We start from the raw sequence: 22352 nt of genomic DNA, 5'->3' as shown, positions 1-22352 counted from the left end.
GTAGCTTTTTCAAGAATTCTTTCATCGCACAGGTATAGAGGGACGTGGTGCGATTAAATAGCGGCTGATATTTTAGACGAAATCATTTCCACTGCCTAAACACGTGATTATGCCACGATGTTAATGGCACTAAATGAAACACAATAGACTTCGTAAAATATGACATGTAGCTAAAAATATGTAAGTACAATTTATTTGTTTTCAAAATCCTTGTAAAAAGATGAAAGAAATAGCAGAAGAGATACTTCTTTTCTTAATACCTACCCATCTGACTTGTCACTACACCGGTGGCCAAAATTGAAATGTGATGTGCTTCGTGATGCAGGAAGTTCCAAGTGGAGCCATTAGATCGCATATAATATATCTAACACATCGGTTTCTAGGATGGTGGTGCGATTTGGGAAGCGCAAGTGGACTGGTAAGAGATTTTCATTGCGAGTTCTTAATAATTTCACTTGTTATATGTACGTGGAGCTGGCAATTTCCTTCTTTTTAGCTAACATGGACGCCTCTCAATTAGACCCTTTCTTCAATTTCGACGTATATTTTGTGTTATTGGTTACTTGTTCGCTGATATGGAACCAGAGTAGATTTGAAAAATGAAACATAAGTGTTTGGGGAAATCATTAAAATTCCTGGTCTCGAGGTTACTCTCCCGATGCTTTAAAAAAATTGTCGAATCCGTATCGGCCACAAATAACTGCAAGTCGTTTCGCGCAAGTCGCGTAAACAACTGAGTCGTGCAGTTTGCCAAGAATTGGCAATAATAAACCGCATAATAATGTTGTATGTTTTTATTTCTATTGAATTACTACGGAAGGAGTGGCATTAGTTTTAACATGCTGAATTTCGAAAAAAAAATCAATGAGGGCAATTTTTGCGAAATTTGTTCAACTTTGAGGACAAGTAATTTGTTTAAAAATTTACCCATGAAAAGCGGTTTGCGTCAAAAACGCACTGATTTATAGACATCATCTGTGCAAAGTTTCAATTAATGCACTCAAAAAAATCGTTTTTGAGGTTTTGTCCAGCTTTTTTTCGATTTCAGCCCTCTGTGAAGCGCTGCAATTTAGGCAACTCTCCCCTATCAATCAACGTTCGCAAACGACCCTCGTCCACGAAGGACAGGGGTGAGAGTTCTGCTGACGTCAGCTCCGCCCTCCTCCCCCACTACTCCGGTAGATGAGGGAGGTTGGACGAGTATATTAATTGACCACCAATTTCCGTAATTTCATTCATCGCCTGATGATGCGTCCTGCAACGGTCGCGAAAGCTTGCACGACAAAGCGCAACACGCAGCTGCACCCGGAAGCCGTTAGTGACAACCCTCGTCCACTCGTATGGAGACATTTCTACTGGGTTACGTATTCCTCTAGGTTATTCTTTGAAGAATGAATTCTCGTAATTTATCGAAAATATTCTCAATGAACTCCCCAAGGTGGAGTTTATTGAGATAAGCTCCTGGCAATAACGGGATATCTCTCCTAGCCACTTCCCCTATCTTCTGGTTTATGGTCCGCCATTTTCTGTCGATTTAGAGTAAAATTTGTTCCCAGGATGTTGCTCGGTTGCCGCCTTCATTTGAAATGTGAAAATTGTTGTCCCAATAAGAGGATTAGAGATGACCTTGACCTTCTCATGACTCTCACTAGGTCCCTCGTCGTCTTGGAGGCGGAGAAGGCCAATAGTACTTGTTCGATAAATGATAGGCTACGAAAGTAGTTTTAAAACAGGTATATTCTTAGAGAGGTGGTAGGCCACCTGCACCCGAGCGCGTCCAGTACGAGACTGACTGCTTTCAGGGCGAAGCCGAAGTCACCAGTCGACTCACAGTCGAGCCGCGCCGTCGACCGGTCAACTACGGCGATACAATCGATTACCTCTACCTTTTCAAACAGTACTCTAAACCCAAATTTAAACCCATCAACAGATCTCTTACCTGTAATAAACATTCTAGCGGGATGGATCCCAAAATATGACACAATCTCTTCGTCAAGAGATAACTTACGCGAGAAAAAAACAAAATGGTAAAATCTTCGTTGGAGTTTGTCAGAGAATGGACGCATCTTAGAAAAATAACCTTTTTGTGTAAACTCAGGGTTCCCACTCAACCGTGAAAACCTTAAAACTGTGAATAAGCCGTGAATTCCGTCTACCGTGAAAAAACCTGGAAATAGCCGTGAAATTCGTCGTAAAACCTTAAAGGCCTCTCAAACTTGATTGTAGATCTACGATTGACGGATCAAAAGAAAAATCGATTTGTCGATCATATTTCAAGGTCAGTCACTCGCAGACACTGTCCCCGCATTTATCTACGCACGTATATTCGAGGCGCAAATATTGGTCCGTGTGACATGACGATACACAGACCTTAAGGCTGTGATTGGAAGGCTGTTAGCCAAAGTGATCATTAACCCTGGCAAGAAATCAGACACCTCTTCACTTCCCAGTCACCATCCATTTTCCCACTCACAACCTTTAGCCGGCCCTAAATTTTGCTGACGATAGGCGACGTCGTATGAGCACTTTCATTGCTGTGTTTGTATTCCCGGCGTTTATCGCGTTTGTTATATTTTTAGTTAACGTGCGGCCAGTGATTGTTATGTGATCAATATTTTTTCCTAAAATGGCTTATCGACAGACCGTGAATTTGACGCAATTTAGATCGTGAAAACTTGGAAAAAACCGTGAATCATATAATCTAGTTGCATCGTGAACCCTGAAACTGTTGTTCTCTGACAGATGCAAGTGCTTATCAATTTCTTCAAATTACTTCGTGGACATTATTTAATGCAAGGTGTGATAGCGAGCAAAAATCAGAATGCAGATAAAATTCCGTAATTCCACTCTTTTCGAAGAAAAGTTATTCAAGATTTTTGTAAAAGCACAATATTTCATTGATTGTCCTATTATCTGGTCCAGAAAAGAAATGTTAAAAAATTGGATTTTTTCTGCTGATCTTGGAAATAGGTTGTAGGTTGAAGCTAATTTCATCTATTAGACTCCGGTAAATTTTTATCTTCCCTGGGCACTATCGGGAAGATTTTACGACTTAAATCCGCCTACACCCTCACAACCATAAATGCACTCGAGGCAGGTTGTAATAACATTCCCCTCTCTGTGTCATTATTCCCCGTTGCTCTCTCTCCAAGCCACTTCCCTTATCCTTATTCCGAGTAAACCTATTTCTCTCGCTGAAGTTCGCTCCAAATGACCTGTACCCTCATTTTCAATCTGAGCAGTCCATTATCGCCAGTCACCATTGGGCACGAAGTTCTGAGAAAATATTGCGGTAATGTGTTCTCTACTACTAATCCTTCCATCCTTTTTCGGAACTCGCTAAAATTCCGCTGCGAGAAGAGACCCTTTGACGTCATGTTATCCCTACTCAGGTTAGCTATGGGTTTTTCCCTCCCACCCCCTCTCCACGTACTCAGCAACAACAACGCCACGCAGTGACGGCTTATGCCTTTCTTCTTTATGGTCTTCATTTTTCCATTCATCCATCTATGTGTAGATGTAATCCATCTGAAACTAGCGTACGTATACGCTTTTGCAAACAGACCTTTATTACGTCATAATTACAGTTAGTGATGGCTCTCAAGATGTGTTTATAAATTGATGTATTTATGGAATATTATGCTGTTTGGTTTAAAATCTCGTAATATGTTTCACTTGCTAAAGTCCCATTATAACAGTTAACGTAACAGTAACGAATATGTAACTCACCCGATACGTGAAGTTAATAATATTAAGTACAGTTAACCCTGGACCAAACTCCCTTGTAAGTGCATTCCTGCACTTATGAATGCGTAAATTAGGGCTAAAATGCTGTGTAATTATCCGGAATAGAATTTTTTCTATGATATTCTCGAAAACTTCTTTATTTTTTAATTCGAATAGATTCGAATAGTTCTTGTGGAATTTTGTTAACTTAGTTAAAATAAAGGATTTAAATATCACGCCAAATTCAATGCAGTGTGCAGACTATGGTCGTTCCAGCCCGACTGCCTGTTTATTTATTTCAAACATTACAACTTGCTTAGCAGCAATGAAAACCGACCAATATGAAATACAAACACGATAAAACTGTAAAAAAATAAAACCAAAAAAGAAAAAAAAAACAAACCATATAAAAATGTTGTTAGGACGCCATGGATATACTCTTAGCTTATACCGAACTTGGCCAGGATTGATGTAGCCCTGACGGAAAACTTAGTTTTTATTAAATAATTTGAAAATTATGCTGTTAATTTCACCCATTCCGTTTTATTGGTCTTGATTACAGATGTATGATCACAAACTGAGCGAGAACTACTCTGTATGAGCCCTAGATTCGATATAATATGCGGTCTGAGCGGGTACCCAAATAGAAGGATTTACCACGAAATGGATGCGTCATTGTAAAAACAAAACAAACAAAATGACCTGTAGAAAATGAGAAAATTAATATCTTATGATGCTAAAAAAATACTCGCGTCGAAATTATGAACAACTTATACTAAATGGGTGCAGATAAATAAGTTAGAAAATGCTGTGCTGCATTCACGCAACGTCGGGAAGAATTGGGTTAAGGAGCGACTGACTATGCAGCCCCCAGCTCAACATAATGGGGCATTGTTTTCGCATATATTTATGTTTCACTTATTAGAATGAAATTGCTGCCACCTCTAGTGGATGAAATAAGAGAGGGGATTTGAATTTTGATGATTAATGGCTTCGTTTTTCTAAACTGCTTCATTCTCTTGTGTTTAAGGAAAACAAAACGATTTAGAGAAGTCTTGAAAGATGTTTTGAAAAACATTTTTACATCGCTTTACTGCTCTTAAATTGTAGGGCGTTAGGTATGCTATGGATTATCGAAAACTTGGCCGATATATTTGAAACTCACAAGTTTTCAAGTTCGAGGTTTTAAAAATGAATCATATATCCAGGGGTATACTACCTCTTCCAGCTTTGGGAAAAAAAATTATACGATCATAGCTTTGTCGTGAGGAAATACTTTCGTATACTATATTTTATAAAAATTCAAGTTCTGTAAAGCATTTTAAAGAGTTTTTTTAAGGATTTATTTATTGATGTATCAAAACCTCTAAATTTGGATCATCTACTGTCCAAGTATATTAAATTGGAAATCATAAAATTTATTGGAATATAATTACCTGATAGTATTAACGAATGTTCTAGAATCAAGATAGTAGCTTTTTGAAAAGATCTATGTTAACTTTCTTTGACATTGATGCAATATAAACGTTTCTTTCGGGTGATTATGAACTTTTTACTGTTTTTATTGTATGAGGAGTAATGTATCCTTTTAAAAAATTTATTTTTTTTTTTAATTTTTAAATATTTATGTTTTTGCAAACTTAATTATTTTATTTTTTTTTTAATATTTATATTATTTCACCCCTTGTTTTATAGCGTTCAGTGTAAGAATGGTCGTTAGAGTATGAAGCATTATGTTATTGTTCATAATGATGGAGATATCTTCCAAACCGAAGACATTCGTATGGTATTTACTTAAGACTGAACTAATTTTTCTTTGAAAGGGACTCTTCTTTACACGTTTTTTTATTGGAGTACGCGTGGAAAGGCGGTGTTGTGGTAATTTTTTAAACGAGAGAGAACGGCTTGTTGAGAGATAGAAGGGATTCTTTATTGTGTGACTGTAAAAGGAATTGCATCCGACACAGTGAGTGCATAATCGCCGGGTGCGTAGAGAGGGCTTTTCGCCGCGGGATTATTCGGGGTTTTTGGAACGGGGCCAGGTTCCGCTTCGCAAATTGGCCTCGATTGGGGAGAGAGGATTTTCGGAGAAGCTGGGTGCCTTACACGAGGGATTGCAGTTTCAAGAGGCGGCAGAATGGTTGAAAAGAGGAGAAAGAATCAGTCATCCAGGGGTGGGAGAGGAAAAACGCTTATGGAGAAAGATAGTGAAGGGAAGAGAGAAAGGGGAATTTCAGATTAGTACTGTGAGTAATAATTTTGCTTTTCCCGTAAATGAACTTCCAGAAGGTTGAGCCTGTGACGAAAGGGATAATGTTGTTTTTATTCGTCGGTTGAAATTTTGACTGTGAAGTCCCCACTCTTAGACTTAACCTGTTGGACATGCTCATGCATAGGAGGTGAAAGAGCCAACCTGGGGTAAGAGGGCTGCATAGATGAGGCTCACTTCCCTAGAATCTTACTTATGCTACCAATTCGGTCGCATTTTAATTGGTTTTCAAAACTTTTAGCGGAGATGAGAACAGAGCGATTCATTTGTTCTCAATATTTGTAGTTGATTGTTTTCACTCGCGAGGAATAGTATTGAAAATTATGCACACCATTGTTGAAATGCGCAATGAAAGAATCATTTCCTCAGCCGGGATTCGAATTTGGATCTTCTGATTGCCGGTAAGGTATGCTACTAGTTACACCACCATCCCTTTTCTCCAAGGAGTATATCAGACTAGTTTTACCGAACAAGGCGTCGACATTTCAAGTCCATACTGAGGCACAGGGGACGGAGGTCGTGGTCACTAAGCCACTGTTGGAGAATTAAACAGGACTGCGTCGCTATTCTCGTGACGTATGTTTTCCAAAGCATTGCATGAAGCCATGCCACGAATTGCAGCGTGTGCCTGAATTCGTACCCAGTTACTTGTTTCATGCAGTACTTTGTAATTTCATAGATTACATCATCAAGAATGTACATTTCGGTTTACAGCCATAATAACAGCTATTTTGCCCTTGAAACTCGGATCGCTCTGCCATTTGGCGACTTTTGTAAACCCATTTAAATGCGTGGTGGTTGACAAAAAATATAGCGGACTACTGAAGAGTCCTCTATCGTATTATTCGTGCAGGTGGAGTTAATACCCGCGACGTCTGGGCTAGAAGGTGAGGAATTGATCCCCCAAGCCACCGAGGCAGGGTAAAGCAGTCACCTGCTAACGTTGTGCATGAATGTGACGGCGTATAAAGAGAAGAGGAACAGGCAGTAGCAAAAAAGCTGGCAGCAAGAGAAGAGAGAATCGGTCTTTGAATAATAGGAGCTGAAAAGAATTAAATGAGCTATGGTGAGAAGCCTTGTTTGGGTTGGAAAGAGAGGTATTAGGGATTTCAGCTAAGGACTGTGCGTGTGTGTTCATGAAGGGGAATGAGTTGGGATGAGGGAAAGGGACAATAAGTGGCCCATTTCGGAGAAGCAGGAAATAAGGGTGTGCATGGTAAGCAGCTACAATGGGGGGGTTTTCTGCGTTATGGGGAGGGCGTGGAGTGGGTGTTCCCGCTCGGAACGAAAGGGGCGTTTTCCGACGGGAAGGGGTGAGTGGAGTCCCTTAATGTGTGCGTCTGAGGGTGGAGGCAGTCCCCGGCGGTGGTGGTGGAGCAACAGGTGCCCGCCCGTCGCCCAAGCCACCCTCCTTGACTTTTCTACCCCCCTTCTTCCGCCCTCCCCAATAGTGTTCGCAATCGGAGGGGCTTCCCTACTTCGTCCGCCCATTTACCTTTTCCCCAATCTCTCTCCTCTCTCTCTTTCCGGAAATCCCTCTCGATATTATTTTCTCGTCTCTCTCTCTCTCTTGTCCGACCAAATTCCCGTAAGACGTGCGACGAGTCGAGTGGGACGTGTTTCGAAGAGTGCGGTCTTGTGCGGGATTCTGGACGACGAGTCTCTGTTTTCAGAGTGGACGCATGTGAGCTTCGTGGTCTGCGGTTGAGTTTGTTTAGACCAAGAAGAATGCGAAGAGGTGGCGTCAGTTCGTCCCGTATAATGTTGTTTCATGTTCCCATTTTAGGCCAATTTTTATTTTTTCAAAATTATCCTTAGTGCGGCCATGAGCGTAGCGTGATCTATTTATCATAAATATTTGAAATAGAGGAGAATATCTCATCGCGAATGTGATTCTGGGTCAACACACCTAATTAAGGTGATTTCCCCGTGATATTCCAATCGCTCTGCCGTCTAAGACGCGTGAGGCGACTTCCATTGATACATTAAAATGCATGGCGGTTGACAACACTAGCTCTATTGTAATTTTCGCGGTTGAGACGCTCAGAAATACCGACGACATGGGTGCGAATAGGGACGTTATGAGTGGGTGACTTGCTAAAAAAAGATTATTTAGGGTATTGAATAAAACTGCGAATCTTATTTTGAATTCCCAAGTTAACACACACACACACCTATGGCATCCAATAATAGTCTACACCCTCGAAAATATCTGTTGATGGAAAAGATGACGAAATGCTGAGATGATGGCTGTTTTATATTGCCTACGAGTTCTCTAAACCATGTTCAGTTACCAAGTTAGAAACTATGCTAACGAAGTCTTTGCGGATATTTATTTATCTTATCATCGGCATCCCATTGGTAGTAAAACCAACAAGGTCAATTTCAATAGTGTGCTAAAGGGAAGTAAGGAAGTGTGTATCAGAACAATTTTAATACTCAATCATAATTTCTTATTTTAACCGAGATATGGGCATTTTTTGACATCTTTCTAGCATCAAATTTTTCTTTCGCCGTTTTGTGTGCGCCTCTCTTAAGACATTTTTGATTTAATTACGCCCGAGCAAGGCATGTTAATGACATCTTATTATCTTTGTATCTTCTTAAGGTGATAATTATTGTCATCTTGTATTCTTGCCATTCTATGAGCACATCCAGCTTCATAGAATATTTTCTTTTCCTTCTGTAGTTTTCTTCCAAATATAAGAGTCATTGTACCCGAGTGCTTTTGAAGGTTTTACTTATTATATACTCAACCTCATTTTTTATGTCAGGGTTATTCTATGGTAAAAAGATTTTATTATTTTCCTGTTAATTTCAAAGAAATGATTTTTGCTGTTTTCAAGTGATAGGTATTATCACATCTACTTTTACGAGCTACTTTTTTTACCAATTATTGTTGACGTTAGTGCTTTCATGGGAAAGAAACAAGTTTTCATGTGTCAGTTATCTTAATTGTATTTTTTCACGGCCCGTTTCATGCAAATTTACGAATTAATTATCGTGTAATTTTTTATTTTTTGATGATGATAATTTACCGCGTTAATTGATCCTTAATATTTAACTTAACTTTATGAAATTATGGGAAGCAAAAATCACATTTTAATTATTTCCTTGATTGGTAAATAGGCCAAGCGTAAGCTCAGTGTGCAGAAAGGAAAATGATAACTTATTCTGTCATGAATACCAGTGTTAGTATTCTCGCGGAGTATTTCTAGACCCCGTGTTATTTTGAATGAGAGCAAGTGACCCGTACTTTATCCCCCTTGTTTACCGTCGCGCTTTATTCCAGCAACCTCTGCTCTTAAATAGACTTCGAGAAGGGCATTCATTCAAGATGCATGCCCCTGCAGATTATGCAAATCCGCGTTTAGGAGGAGTGCTGAGGGTGGTAATAAAATCCGGGGAAGTCGTCGGGCGCATGGAGACGAAGTTGGGGCGGGCGGTCGGCGGGATGATGATGAGGGGGGTGGGTGTGCTGTGGGAAGCATGCCTTGGGGCGAATCCACGCCAAATTGCATTACTGCTTCGTCCCGCGAATAAGGCTAATTGCCCTCTACCCTTCTTCTCCTCCCCCTCGCGAGTCCTTGCGAGGAGAGTTTTGGCGGTGGATTAGTCGCGTGGAGGGAGCGGTGGGCTCCTTGCCTGCTTGATGAAGGCCAAGGCTCGAAAGGAAACTACCACTCCATACTCCGTCTCTTCCCCCCAATCTCAGTGGAAGCTTTAAGACCTCGTTCTCAACAAATTAACTTGGCGTATGTTGCCGTATTGCGGACCACACCTGTCAATGACATATTCCTTCAGTTAAAAGACAAATTTAGCATCACAAGTGACATCGCTTTCAGAGGACATAAGGTGTTATTTATGTCCTCCGGATTTTTTGAATTATTGAATTTTTTAAATGTCTAAACTTGGTGTAAGTTCTTGTATTGTGGACCATACCAATCGATGACGTATTCCCTCAGTTGAGGAACAAACTTCACATCAAACGTGATATCGATTTCAGAGGGCATACGGTCATTTTTATGCCTCTTGATATCAATCCTTAAAACTGGAAATTTGTAATTTTTATACTAATGGCCACCCTTAGCCGAGTCTCTATATTTCATTGTTTTTATCCAGTAGACGCTCATATACATGATGCATATAAAGAACAAATGGCAATTTACACATTTTAATGTATAATTCCACAAGGGAAAGTATAATTTAGGTCGGCTCCTGATTGATGAACGGCAAGGCTCAAAAAGAAATGACTACTCCATACTCCGCCTCCTCTTCTCATGGGAAGCCTTTACTCTTCGTTCATGGCATCTTAGCTTGGCGTAAGTTACCGTATTGCCATTGGCGAAGTTTAGAGTTAAATGTTGGGAGGGCCAGCAATCCTGCCGGGGTTTAGCGACTATGAAACACCCTCGAGTGAAACAGAGGGTATCCTATAGCGCCTAAGTGTTATTCGAAAATTTGTTTAAATCATCTTTTGGAAACAGCATTTTAAGTATTATACAAGGCTACAATTTATTTGAAATTTTGATGATTTTTTCATTGTACTTGAATGTACAGGTTTCATACTGTTTTCGTACACATTACCAACTTAGTTGGAGTGGCCAGGCTCCCCTTGCCCCCCCCCCCCAAACTCCGCCTGTGCGTATTGTGGACCACATCCAATGGACGAAGGTATTACTTCAACTAAAGAACAAACTTCGCATCAAACGTGATATAGGTTTCAGAGGACATACGGTATTTTTCATGTCTCTTGATATGAAAAATATTTTCCTTTTTTTAATTTTTAAACTAATGGCTATACTTAACCGAGTTAACTATATTAAGCTGATGTGAACTGGTAGACGCTAGTTTGGAGTTATCAACTCCATAATTAAGCCAATTCAAGTTGTTTTGAACAAGGCTCTAGAAGCAGTTCAAAACAAAATATCTTGACTTATCGTGGCGTGACTGAGAAGTTGAAAACTTGTGAAGAGGTCTTCCTTCACAACAACTTAAAGTAGAATACATCGACTTGGAACAGTCATTAGTTGAGAAATGCGCAAATTCATGTTAAAAATAGGCATTCGGGAAAGAAGTTAGCAAGTGTTATCAACAGTCATTAGAACTCTCGAAATTTCTGTAATAAATATGATATCAGGATTGATACACATCGTTAGCTGTGATTGGCTTTAGTGCTCGTTCATAACAACTAAAGGCGTAACTTTTTTGAACGAGTTACGAACACATTACTTTAATGACGGCATCTGCTGCCCATAAATCTTTAACTTTATTATTATTAATTATTCTCCGTATTTACGAGTTATTAACTCCGTATTTACGTCAAGTTAAGTGAAGTTAAGTTGTTGTTAACAAGCCTTAATTTTCCTCCTCCTTCTGCTTCCAGTAAAACTCTCCCCCGTCTCCTTCATTCTGCTTCCACCCTGACCTCGGGGAATTAAGGAAGACATCGCCGCCGTCGTCTCACGGGGTCGGCAATTTCTTTTTTTCCCCCGTGAAGTTTATTTTCCTTTTTTTATTCACTATCTAAAGAGGATGTTTTCACATCGCCTAAAAATATTCTGTTCACGTAGCCAATTCAGCATGAAGAAGTGTAGAAGTTTTTAATTTTATTTTTAATTCCTTGGTGTTTGAAGTATATTTTTCTTGGGGCGTCCATCGAAGTTTGTTTTTGTAAGATCTCAATTCGGTTATTTGCGCCCTTAACGTTTTCTGAAGATCTTTCTCTTTTTATTGTGCGCTAAATGTATTAGAGCTTCAAGGATAAGGTGATATCTGGTTGAATCGAATGCTTTAATGTTACAGCACTTTGCTTTGCCCAGAATCGTGCCGATGACTTTTTTTGTGATTGGTTTTAAATTTTTAAAATTTTTTTTTCATTTGACTTGCTTGTCGCTGTTTAGGACGTATTCTTGGCCGTTTTATATCATCAGTGTTATTTTTGGCATAATATATTTACGTTTGAATACGTGAAATTACAGATTTTTATTTGGCATACTGCAGTCCTATGAAATGAAAACGACCTAGTCCAGCATGTCATCGAAACGGAATGTCAAAAAAATCCTGGGTTATTTTACAAAGCTGCTCCTTCAGATAGGCAGATGAATGGTTTCAATATGACTTCAATGAATATGGAATTGAATTAATTAATTATGTTCTTGTGACCATCTTTATTCGTGAAGTTTATTTGTATATCTTAAGATTACATGTTAGGTTTTAGAATTACTTTTTACACCGCATTTTAAAATTATCAATACCTTGTTTATAACCTCTCTTAATTCCATTAGGGAATTTTACTACTAATATATTTTCGAACATATTTAATATAATATCCTTGAAACTACTTTAGCAATCACTGCTGTTAAGAAGGCGTGTTAGACTAACGGCAAAATGTTCCAATATTTGGGAAATATTTTGTCCTACGTAATGACAGTATAAGTGCGTACCAATTCTTAGTTAATGTGTGTGTATCGAATTGGCCACATTTCTTATGCTTCACCAACTGAACCCCTAGTTGTCTTTTATTGGATTTATATCCAGCGCCTATTCTTATGGCTTCTATTACTTAAGCATCAAATTGGGATGAATTAACAATGGCTCACTTGACCGGAGTTGTGAATTAGTAGCATTTAATATGCATGTTGAGAACCGGCTGCAATAAGTATATTTAAGTCCTAGTTGTGATCCATTTACGTAGTACATCATATTGAAAATCATAATAATTCTTTATTTTCATAATACATGTTTTCTCTGATATATATTTCTTTGATTTCAAGTTTCTGGTTTGCATGAATCATAATCATTTTTCCTAACCTATCCCGTCGTCACATTCTCTTTCCTATACTTTTTACGTATTTAAAAAAAATACCATTCCATCCTCTATTTAAATGTACCCTTTACAAACGTAGAAAACATCGGTCATTTTAACATCTTAAATGTATGCATTAATGTCAATTATATTTTGTCCATGGTCTCGAATCTATGGACTGAATTATTTTGTATTGACTGCTCTTCGTCTAGTAGCTAAATTATTTCAGATTTTGTACTAGCTGGGATAGGCAGGAATAAATAAAGCGGTTGTACAGTAATTAAATTCTTCATAGCGTAGGACTGGTTGAAAACAAGTGGTTTTGTATCAGCAGAAAACCATACACTCCCCAAGCGTTGCAGTTTATTTATTTAGGCCATGTAGTGTGTATCCTTTTAATAACTGTCAGAAAAAAACGTATGAATATTCAGCTTTTTATGGTTTCAAATTAGAAGATTTATCGACTTCGTCACTCTTGACAACCAAATGATAATTGCTGGGTAATGTTTAGTTTTTTTCTCGTTAATTCAAAACGATCTTACCATACCTAATGTTGAAAAATTGTCAAAATATGATTGCTCACGAGGAAATTCATAAACTTATCTTTCAAAATCTGTTTCTAGGGCATCTGTTGCGGCTGGGGAGCGATTTCAAAGCGGTAAAGGCTCTGGCAAAAACCAAGACTGTTGGATTCGGAATAGTGATAACCGCGGTGGTGGAGAAGATACGTTGGAAATACATTACCACGTCCGCCACGTCGTTCTCGAGAAGCTCTGCCAGTCACCACCGCCAAACCATACCCGTGATGAATGGGAGGCACTCGAGAGATGAAACGCTCGACCGCAAATTCACGGCGCGAAAATAAACCGCGAGAGAAGGAGAGAGAGAGAGTGCATTGGCGGCGGTACGCAAAACCTTTTGATTTAATCAAAAGGGACGGAGATATACCAGTATGGAAGCTACTTCCTCAGTAACTGATTTTGAGGGTTCTGTATATTTTGCAAATTTTCTTGTGAGAAATTTCTCGAAGGCGATGATAAACAAATGAACGGCGATGATTGAGGGATGTGAGAGTGGAAAAATATAGAGGCTCAGGGAAAAAAATAGGTAAATGGAGCTGCTATAGGCGGGAGGTTTGTAACGAGCTTTAATAAACTAGATCGTGGATTGCTCATTTCCATTAAACAATTCTAGTAGAAGCGTGTTGAAAATTTTCACGTTTTTTTCTCTTCTTTAGGGAATATTCGTTGGAGGTCAACTACCGTTAATGTCTAAATAAAGTAACTATGCCTCTTTCCTAATCTTCTACCAAAGAAAAAACCGCGGGAAAGTTTTCTTATTGGTTTATATTTTACGTCTCAAGCAAAAAAATAGTTAAGCTATGGAGGAAACGGGATGGAAATAGTTATTGCAGAGAATACTTGGCATTTTTGATTAATTTCTTTGGCTGCTTTTATATTGTTATTTTAATAGATATAATAACTAAACTTCCGTTATTTAAAAATTATTTCATTTATTCAGGCTGCAAATCTATTTATTTGCTTGTTTCTTTTCACATCTAGCGTGACGCCTTTAATGTTATCAACATTGATGTCCTTTGGTCGGAGAAGGCTTGACTTGGATAATTACCTTTTATGTGCTAACTGGATTAGATCAATTCAGTTGCACAACACCTTTTTGGCGGCAGGGCATCAGACGGTCGCCCCGAATCCATAAGGCGCCTTTGAATCAACGTAAGGCTTCTTCGGCTATTTTGAAGGACATATGCGAGAAATATCAGATGCATACAAGGTTTAAAGGTGTCATTTAATATTTTTTTGTGATTCAGATCCATGAAAAAGCAACTGACTCATATGAACTGAGGATAATTTTAAAATGACGGTAGCTACTAAAAGAAAAGACCAAATTCATCTGACGGCATGTTGTTAAGTTTAAATTGCTTTGTTTTATTCCGCTAACTTTAAACTCTTTGTATTTTCAATATTTCCATGAACTTCATGAAGACGTAGTTCTGTACCATAAACTCTTTATTTATATTTGTGGGACTATTGCACGGAAACAGCTCTATTCCGCTTAGGGTTTATTTCTTTTATTAATCTGTTAAACTGAAAGTTCGATGTGGTGCAGTCGATAAATTAAATTTTACATGATTGCTCATTGCGATAATTTATCGAAATAATACGGTTTATATTTTCCAGATTTGACCCTGGATAATTTTAATTCCTTTTCCCTCCACTGCCTCTCAACTAGAGAGGGTAATAAGCTCAACCAGGCAATATTTCAATTTGAAAACTATACGTACATATTTGCATTTTTATCAATTTTTCATCTCTTGCGTCGCTAAACAATGATGTTGTCAATCTATTGATCTCAAATATGCAGCATTATGCGCAAAATTTAGCGCTGTATTTTGAGCATCGCCTTACCTTACGTCGGTCGAGCCTGATCCCTCTATCCCTGCCATATTTCTCTCGCTGATGTGGTGAGGAGAGGGTTGTCGGTATAGGGATTATAGGCTGAGACCTGCGAAGGGACGGAGGCTCCCCCGTTGTCACCTCACGCCGTCAAGGAAGAGCGCCCTCCCCATCCTCTCCTTTGAACTCCGCGAAGGTCACTGCGAATGACGGCAATGGCGTCAGCGCCCTGCTCGTTAATCATCAAGACACGTCACCAATGAACGGGGGACGAAGTGACTGTGTGAAGAAGGGAAACTAAGGGTTTTATATGCAAATTAAGAGGATTTTGGGTCTTTCTCCGCGTATACTAAAAGAGTTTAAACCAGCTAATTACTATATAAGAGAATAGAGCAACTTCACCGTCATCTTGGACGCCATCTTGAATACTTAACTCCCGGTCAAAAATTCGGGCTAGTAACAGGTATATTCCTCTTCAGCAGCTTCATCTCCTTAAGAAACTACATTTTACTTGCTCGTTACATGAAATGCTTCGTGCATAAAAACTAGACACCTTTCCTCAAATATGATCCAGACTATAGTTGATTGCTTGAGGCGACGACAGTTTCTTCAGAGATCATGCATGCGCCTGCGAGCCAGAATAAACATTCACTCATTCGATGTTTAAATCCTCAAATCGGTCCTCAATTTTCTCTATCTAGAGCTAGTGCTTTCAGATCTCTGAATTTCTTCCTTGTTGTGTCCTTCTTTATCCGCGCCTAGTAATTATCACCTGCCTCTGCGGACTTGGGTGAACACCTGATACGAACTACTTGGAGGGGCTCTTTTGGAGATAATTTCAGAGAAATCCCTCATGAATGATATGAGCACGTTTTTCAGTTAGTCTCCTCAAGTGGAAAACGCATTAACTTTGGCGATTTAAATGCCATGAAAATTTATGCAGGCATGAAAAGCCAGCATCCATTCATCGACCTCTAGATTTACAATGTAGACATCGATTCTTCAACTCCATGCATAGTTACCCCAATCAGACAAATACCTTTACACTGACATAGATAAATTGGATGTCGCAGTTGGATCGGGTGTCAAAAACGAAAAAAAGTCTTCTTTACGTCTTCGTTACAAAAAACTATTTTATTCGTCTTCTATATCCCAAGGCCGCACAACAATCACAATTCATATTGGCAACGTAAATAAAATAACAAAACAAACATTCATCATCACCTTGAACGTAAAAATGAAAAACCCTACAAAATATTAATTTTCACATTACAACACCTCCCCTCGTTCGAGGATGATGGAAAGGAACACAAAAACATCATACATAACTTTGTAAATTTAGTTGTGAGTTTCTTACTCCAACTTAATTATGCCCATTTCTTTGGCAAACAATAATGTCTTAGGTCCAGACAAACTCTTTGTCAAACAGTCTGCAATGTTACTATCAGATTTCACATATTTCAATGAAATCTCTCCCTCCTTCACAGCCTCTCGGACATAGTTGTATTTTACCACGAAATGTTTACTCCTCTCATTTACTATGTCATTATTGGCAATGTATATGGCACCTTGGTTATCACAAAAAATGGTGCAGGTCTTTGGAATGAGGCTGCTTTGCTTCAATTCACCAAAAAACAGCCTCATCCACTGGATTTCACACACACATTCATAAATAGCAATATACTCAGCATGCGTGCTTGAGGTGGCTATGCTTCTCTGCTTCCTACTTTTCCAAATTATTGCTCCACCTCCCAGCGTGATAACATACCCAGTGACAGACTTTCGATCATCTCTATCCCCTGCCCAATCTGAATCACAATAGCATGCAAAACCTTCACCTTTCCTGAAAACAAGTTGATAATCACATGTACTCATTAAATATCTCATTAGATGTTGAACTCCATTCCAATTTGTTACAGTGGGGTTGCTACAGCATTGACTAAGTTTGCACACTGCGTTTGCAATATCTGGACGAGTATTGGTACTCAAGTATAACAAGCTGCCTATTGCACTCTGGTATTTCTCCTTGCAAAAAATTTCTCCTTCTCCTTTACTCTCAAAATTTGCACCTGCTTGTAGTGGACAAGAAACACCTTTACCTTCTAACATATAAAAATCTCTGAGAAAAGACATGACATACTTCTTCTGACTCAAAATGACAGTTCCCCTGTTTGGTCTGGTGAATTGGATGGACAAAAATGTGTTCACCATACCCAAGTCCTTCACCTGAATTAAGGATGCAATTTCATTTTTGAACACACCTACTTCTTCCTTCTCACCTATAATCAAGAAATCATCAACATATGTTCCAACAATTACATTGCTCCTTAAGTACACACAAGGGTCACTGATACATTTCACAAACCCTAACTCCACCAAAATCTTACTGAGAAACTCATACTAATTTCTCCCTGACTGTTTTAAACCATAAAGGCTCTTCTTCAACCTACAAACAAAATAATCTCTGTTTACATCCACCCCTTCAGGAACAGACATATATATGGTCTCATCCAGCTTGCTGTTTAAATAAGCCCCCACCTCGTCTAGGTGATCTATTTCCCAATTATTTTCCACAGCAATATAGGCTAACAGACGAACTGATTTCCTTTCAACAACTGGACTGGAAGTGTCATGATAATTCACACCGTATGTTTGAGTAAAACCCTGAGCCACAAGTCTTGCCTTAAATCTTACAATGTTACCTTCGTTATTCTTTTTAAGAGCAAAAACCCATTTACAGCCCACTACTTTCATATCCGGTCGTCTTCTCACGATGTCCCAGGTCTCTTGGCCTTCGATGTTCCGTAATTCTTCTTCAATGGCTAACCTCCAGTTGTCGGCTTGAGATCCTTCTATGGCTTGGCGGTAACTGGTTGGGACATCATCTTTTCCAAGGACAGAACGGGTGACGTTGCAGCATTCACACGGTCCTTTGGGCACCCGCTGCCGATTTGACCTCCTCAGGACTTGAGGATTTTCCTGCTCTTGTTCCTCATTCTGGACCTGGGCCTCTATTTCTGCATTTTCCTCTCCTGGCCTCTGAGCTATGACTTGTGGCATATGTGTCGGGAGGGCTGCATCAACTTCTTCTTCTTCACTCGATGTGTCTTCTGTCTGGTCGCCTTTCTCACTGTTTACCTTTCTATGGAATGGGAACACAGTCTCATTGAATATGACATCTCGACTAATAATGACTTTCCTTGTATTGAGGTCCCACAATCTGTAGCCTTTGGTGCCCTCTGGGTACCCCAGCATCACTGCTTCCTTTGCTCTGGCATCTGGCTTGTCACCATGGACTACTCGATACCAAGCCTGACAACCAAACACCCTTAGGTACTGAAAATCCTTCTCTTCAAGTTCTCTTCCAAGCCACCTCTTTAGTGGAATTTCAGAATCTATTGCTGTTGATGGAAAATGATTTCTTAAATGACATGCGGTTTTTAGGGCCTCAGCCCAAAAATGTTTTGGCTTACCAGATTGTTGCAGCATAGCACGGATGGTATTCAAAATTGTCTGGTTGTACCGCTCGGCCAGACCATTCTGCTGAGGGACATATGGTACAGAGAGACGATGTAGGACTCCACTCTTCTCAAGGTGTTTCTTGAATTCATTTGATGAGTATTCCCCACCGTTATCACTCTGGAACTCCTGTATTTTAGTTCCATGTGTGACTTCCACCATTTTCTGATATTTTATGAACTGCTCAGTGACTTCACTTTTGGCCTTCAAGGGAATGTCTTTTTCTCCATTGTAGGAAAATTTCAGTCTCTTAAACTTTCCCTGTATACATGCTTCACATTCTTCTTCTGTCTTCTTACTCATTAAGTTCCGCAATGGTTCTATCTTCATCATCCCTTCATGGTGCAGGTGTCCCAAACGGTTGTGCCATGTTGTTGCTGCAATTTTACATGCTTTCATACCTTCATGTTCTTCAGCTTCTTTTCTTATTTGTGAAATAGAAGCACTCCCTTCAGTAGTGAGGTAATACAGGAAACCAACGCGATACCCCTGGAACAGAGTAGCTTCTTCTTCGCTAACAGTAGTCTTTCCGTCTCTCCTCACAATGGTCAAGCCCTTCTCTTCTAATTTCCCTTCCGAAATCAAATTGTCTTGGAGGCAAGGAATATATAACACATTAGTTAACTTTATTTTCCATCCACCACATTCATTCGACATCTGGATGGTCACTGATCCTTGACCTTCTATTTTTAGTGATGTACCATCACCAACAGTTACTTCTCCAGAGAGGGGTTTGAAATCAACAAACAAATCTTTCCTAGGGCTCATGTGATCCGATGCTGCTGAATCCAGTATCCATATGCCGTTGTTTGCATGGTTTGGATTTCTTTGCATGCAGAGTACTTTATAGCCTCTTGATACTACTGATGCTGACGACTTCTTCTCTTCTTCATCTTGTATGGCAGGACAAAATCTTGCAGTATGCCCCTCCTTTCCACATGTGAAACAAATGTATCTCCTTCCAATAGGTTTCTTTGGAGCATTTTGTGATTTATTTTCACTGCTTACTTTAAGTCTGTTTGGCTTCTTCTTTACCTTGAGAACCTTGTGTTCTTCTGTCTTCGCGTAATCCTCATTTTTCATTCTCTTCTCTTCTAGCAGGAGTTGGGACTTAACATATTTGGATGTTATGTCTCCTTCATTTGTTCTGTAAATACTTCGTATAAACCCAGCATATTTTTCTCGAGGCAGACCCATGAGGTAGAACGCAGCCAGTGCTCTATCCGGGAGATTAATGCCACACTTAGTAATTTTACGGTTGTAATTCTGGATCTTGCACATGTACTCCATCATGGAAAGGTCTTCCGTTTTTTCGGTATTTACCATTTCCTTTAGGAACATTATCTCCTGGAACACGTCGTAAGTGGTGCACATGTCTCTTAATGCCTCCCACATATCCTTCACTAGGTCCAGTCCCACGATATCATCCAAAAATGAATCATCTACGTATTGTATGATAATGGCTCTGGCCTGTTGATTTTGTCGCTGACGGCGCCTAACCTCTTGTGGTGGGAGTTGGCTTTCGTCTTCCATTTCTATCTCGTTTCCATCACTGCCGAATGCTATGTATGGATGGAAACCTTTTACCGCTTCCCAACAATCTTTCTTCATTAAAAAAGCTTCAATTCTTACAGCCCATACATCGTAATTATCGCTGTCGAGTATTGGGATACACGTCTTCTTTTCTTCCGCCATTTTTGATGATTCCGAACTTACAAAGAACAATTATGGGGTTCACTTCTTCTAACCTCAAACGTATTCGCCGTTCACACCATCAAAAGAAAACTTCGCTTCGCATCAACACTTAGTGTTTAAGTCTCATAATCTGTCAAAAACGAAAAAAAGTCTTCTTTACGTCTTCGTTACAAAAAACTATTTTATTCGTCTTCTATATCCCAAGGCCGCACAACAATCACATTTCATATTGGCAACGTAAATAAAATAACAAAACAAACATTCATGTCGGGATCGTAAGCAGGGACGTAGCGAGGGGGGGTCCGGACCCCCTCAACCCTCCGAAATATTTGAACACAATTACTTTGATTCATAAAAGAAAACAAAATAGTGAAATATCACGAATAAAAAGATTTCTTTGAAAAATGAAGGTTTTTCGATTATGAAAAGTGTAAAATTAGTTTAAAACCGTTTACTCAGTACCCTGTTTTTAAAAAATTTCCACCCCTGGTTTGAAACCTTTGAATGGATTTCCTGGCTACGCCACTAGTCGTGAGACTTGAAAACACATTTCAAGCTCCGTATGGTTGTCGCCATTTCCTGGCCAGTTATAAGAATAAAATTTTTGGTAAGCCAACGTTTCTGGTGACCTTCAATTTTCTACCCATTTGTGCGCCCGAGAAAATACTATTCGCGTTTCGCGTCAATTGGCCAGCGCATAACAAGATGCTCGAGATTTTAGCTTAGGTAAAATCGGACATGGCACGCATTCCAAATCCCCTGTGTGGATGTCTCACTACTCGCCTCTGCTTAATCTATCCAACGCTCACTCGGCTGTGGGAGGGGTGAGAAAAATAACCTAGAGGTAGGGGGAGGTTAGGAATATGGGAGGGAGTTGAGCAATGTTGGTTGGCATCGAGTGTGAGCGTGATTCGCTACTTAGGAAGATGACTGATTTCCTCAGAACAACCGAGTCGCGCTTGGACTATGGCTTGGACTATTCATCCTCGATGGGGGAGTCCGCAATATATGACCACTTTCAGCTATTTCGCTCGATTTTTAACAAGTTTCCATGACTTGAGATCACCATATCTGGGCCATTTTTCGGGACATTTTTTTCAACACATCTGCGGATTTTTAAAGCGCTTATAATTCAAAATACGCCTAAAAATTAATTATAATAATTATATGACATAATTATTAATCATAATTATAAGAATAATAATTATTATTTTTGATAAGTATATTAAAATTGATGAACTCACATAAAGGGATTCCGACATTTTCAATAAGGAGAGAGGTATTTTTAAGATATATATTGCATGGGATGTGACATATATATGTTAATGTTAATACTGGGGAACAATTTTTAACTTATTTTCCGTTGACTTCAACATCCCAGCTGTTTTAAGGTAAAGAAGGCATGCCGATTTCAAAACTGTAGTTATTTTATTTCTACCACATCAAGTATTTTCACTATTCCTTACGTAATTGTGACCACTCTCTGCTAGATTGAGCGTCGATCACAGTAGGCATCATTGCTCTTCGATTTCTCTCTAACATTAACCTTTTCCGTCTAGCGCCGGGTGACTTACGCCGAAGGAGACCAGCGACAGATGCATAGCAGTCTACTTATGCAGAGGACACTATAGTGAGACACACTGACACGTAGCCCGAAATTTGCTTCGTTATCATTTTAGTGCCAGCCTATTTTGCCCCGTATGCTGAAGAACGCCTGGCCTTTTTTTGGCGAATTTGTAGGTTTGCGCTTAAAAATTTACATGAAACCTAATTCTCATTTTCAGAAACTATTATTTTTTATTTGCACTCAAAACTTACGGGTATGTTAAATCATGACGGATACTAAAAATAGCTCCCACAGCCACAAGAAACACAAAAAATAAAATGCGTTAGTGTAGGCCCTTGGCAATCTGCGCACATA

Source organism: Ischnura elegans, chromosome 1 (assembly GCF_921293095.1).
Source record: "Ischnura elegans chromosome 1, ioIscEleg1.1, whole genome shotgun sequence".
In the NCBI taxonomy this organism is placed as follows: Eukaryota; Metazoa; Arthropoda; class Insecta; order Odonata; family Coenagrionidae; genus Ischnura; species Ischnura elegans.
Note: the sequence above shows the minus strand (reverse complement) of the source record.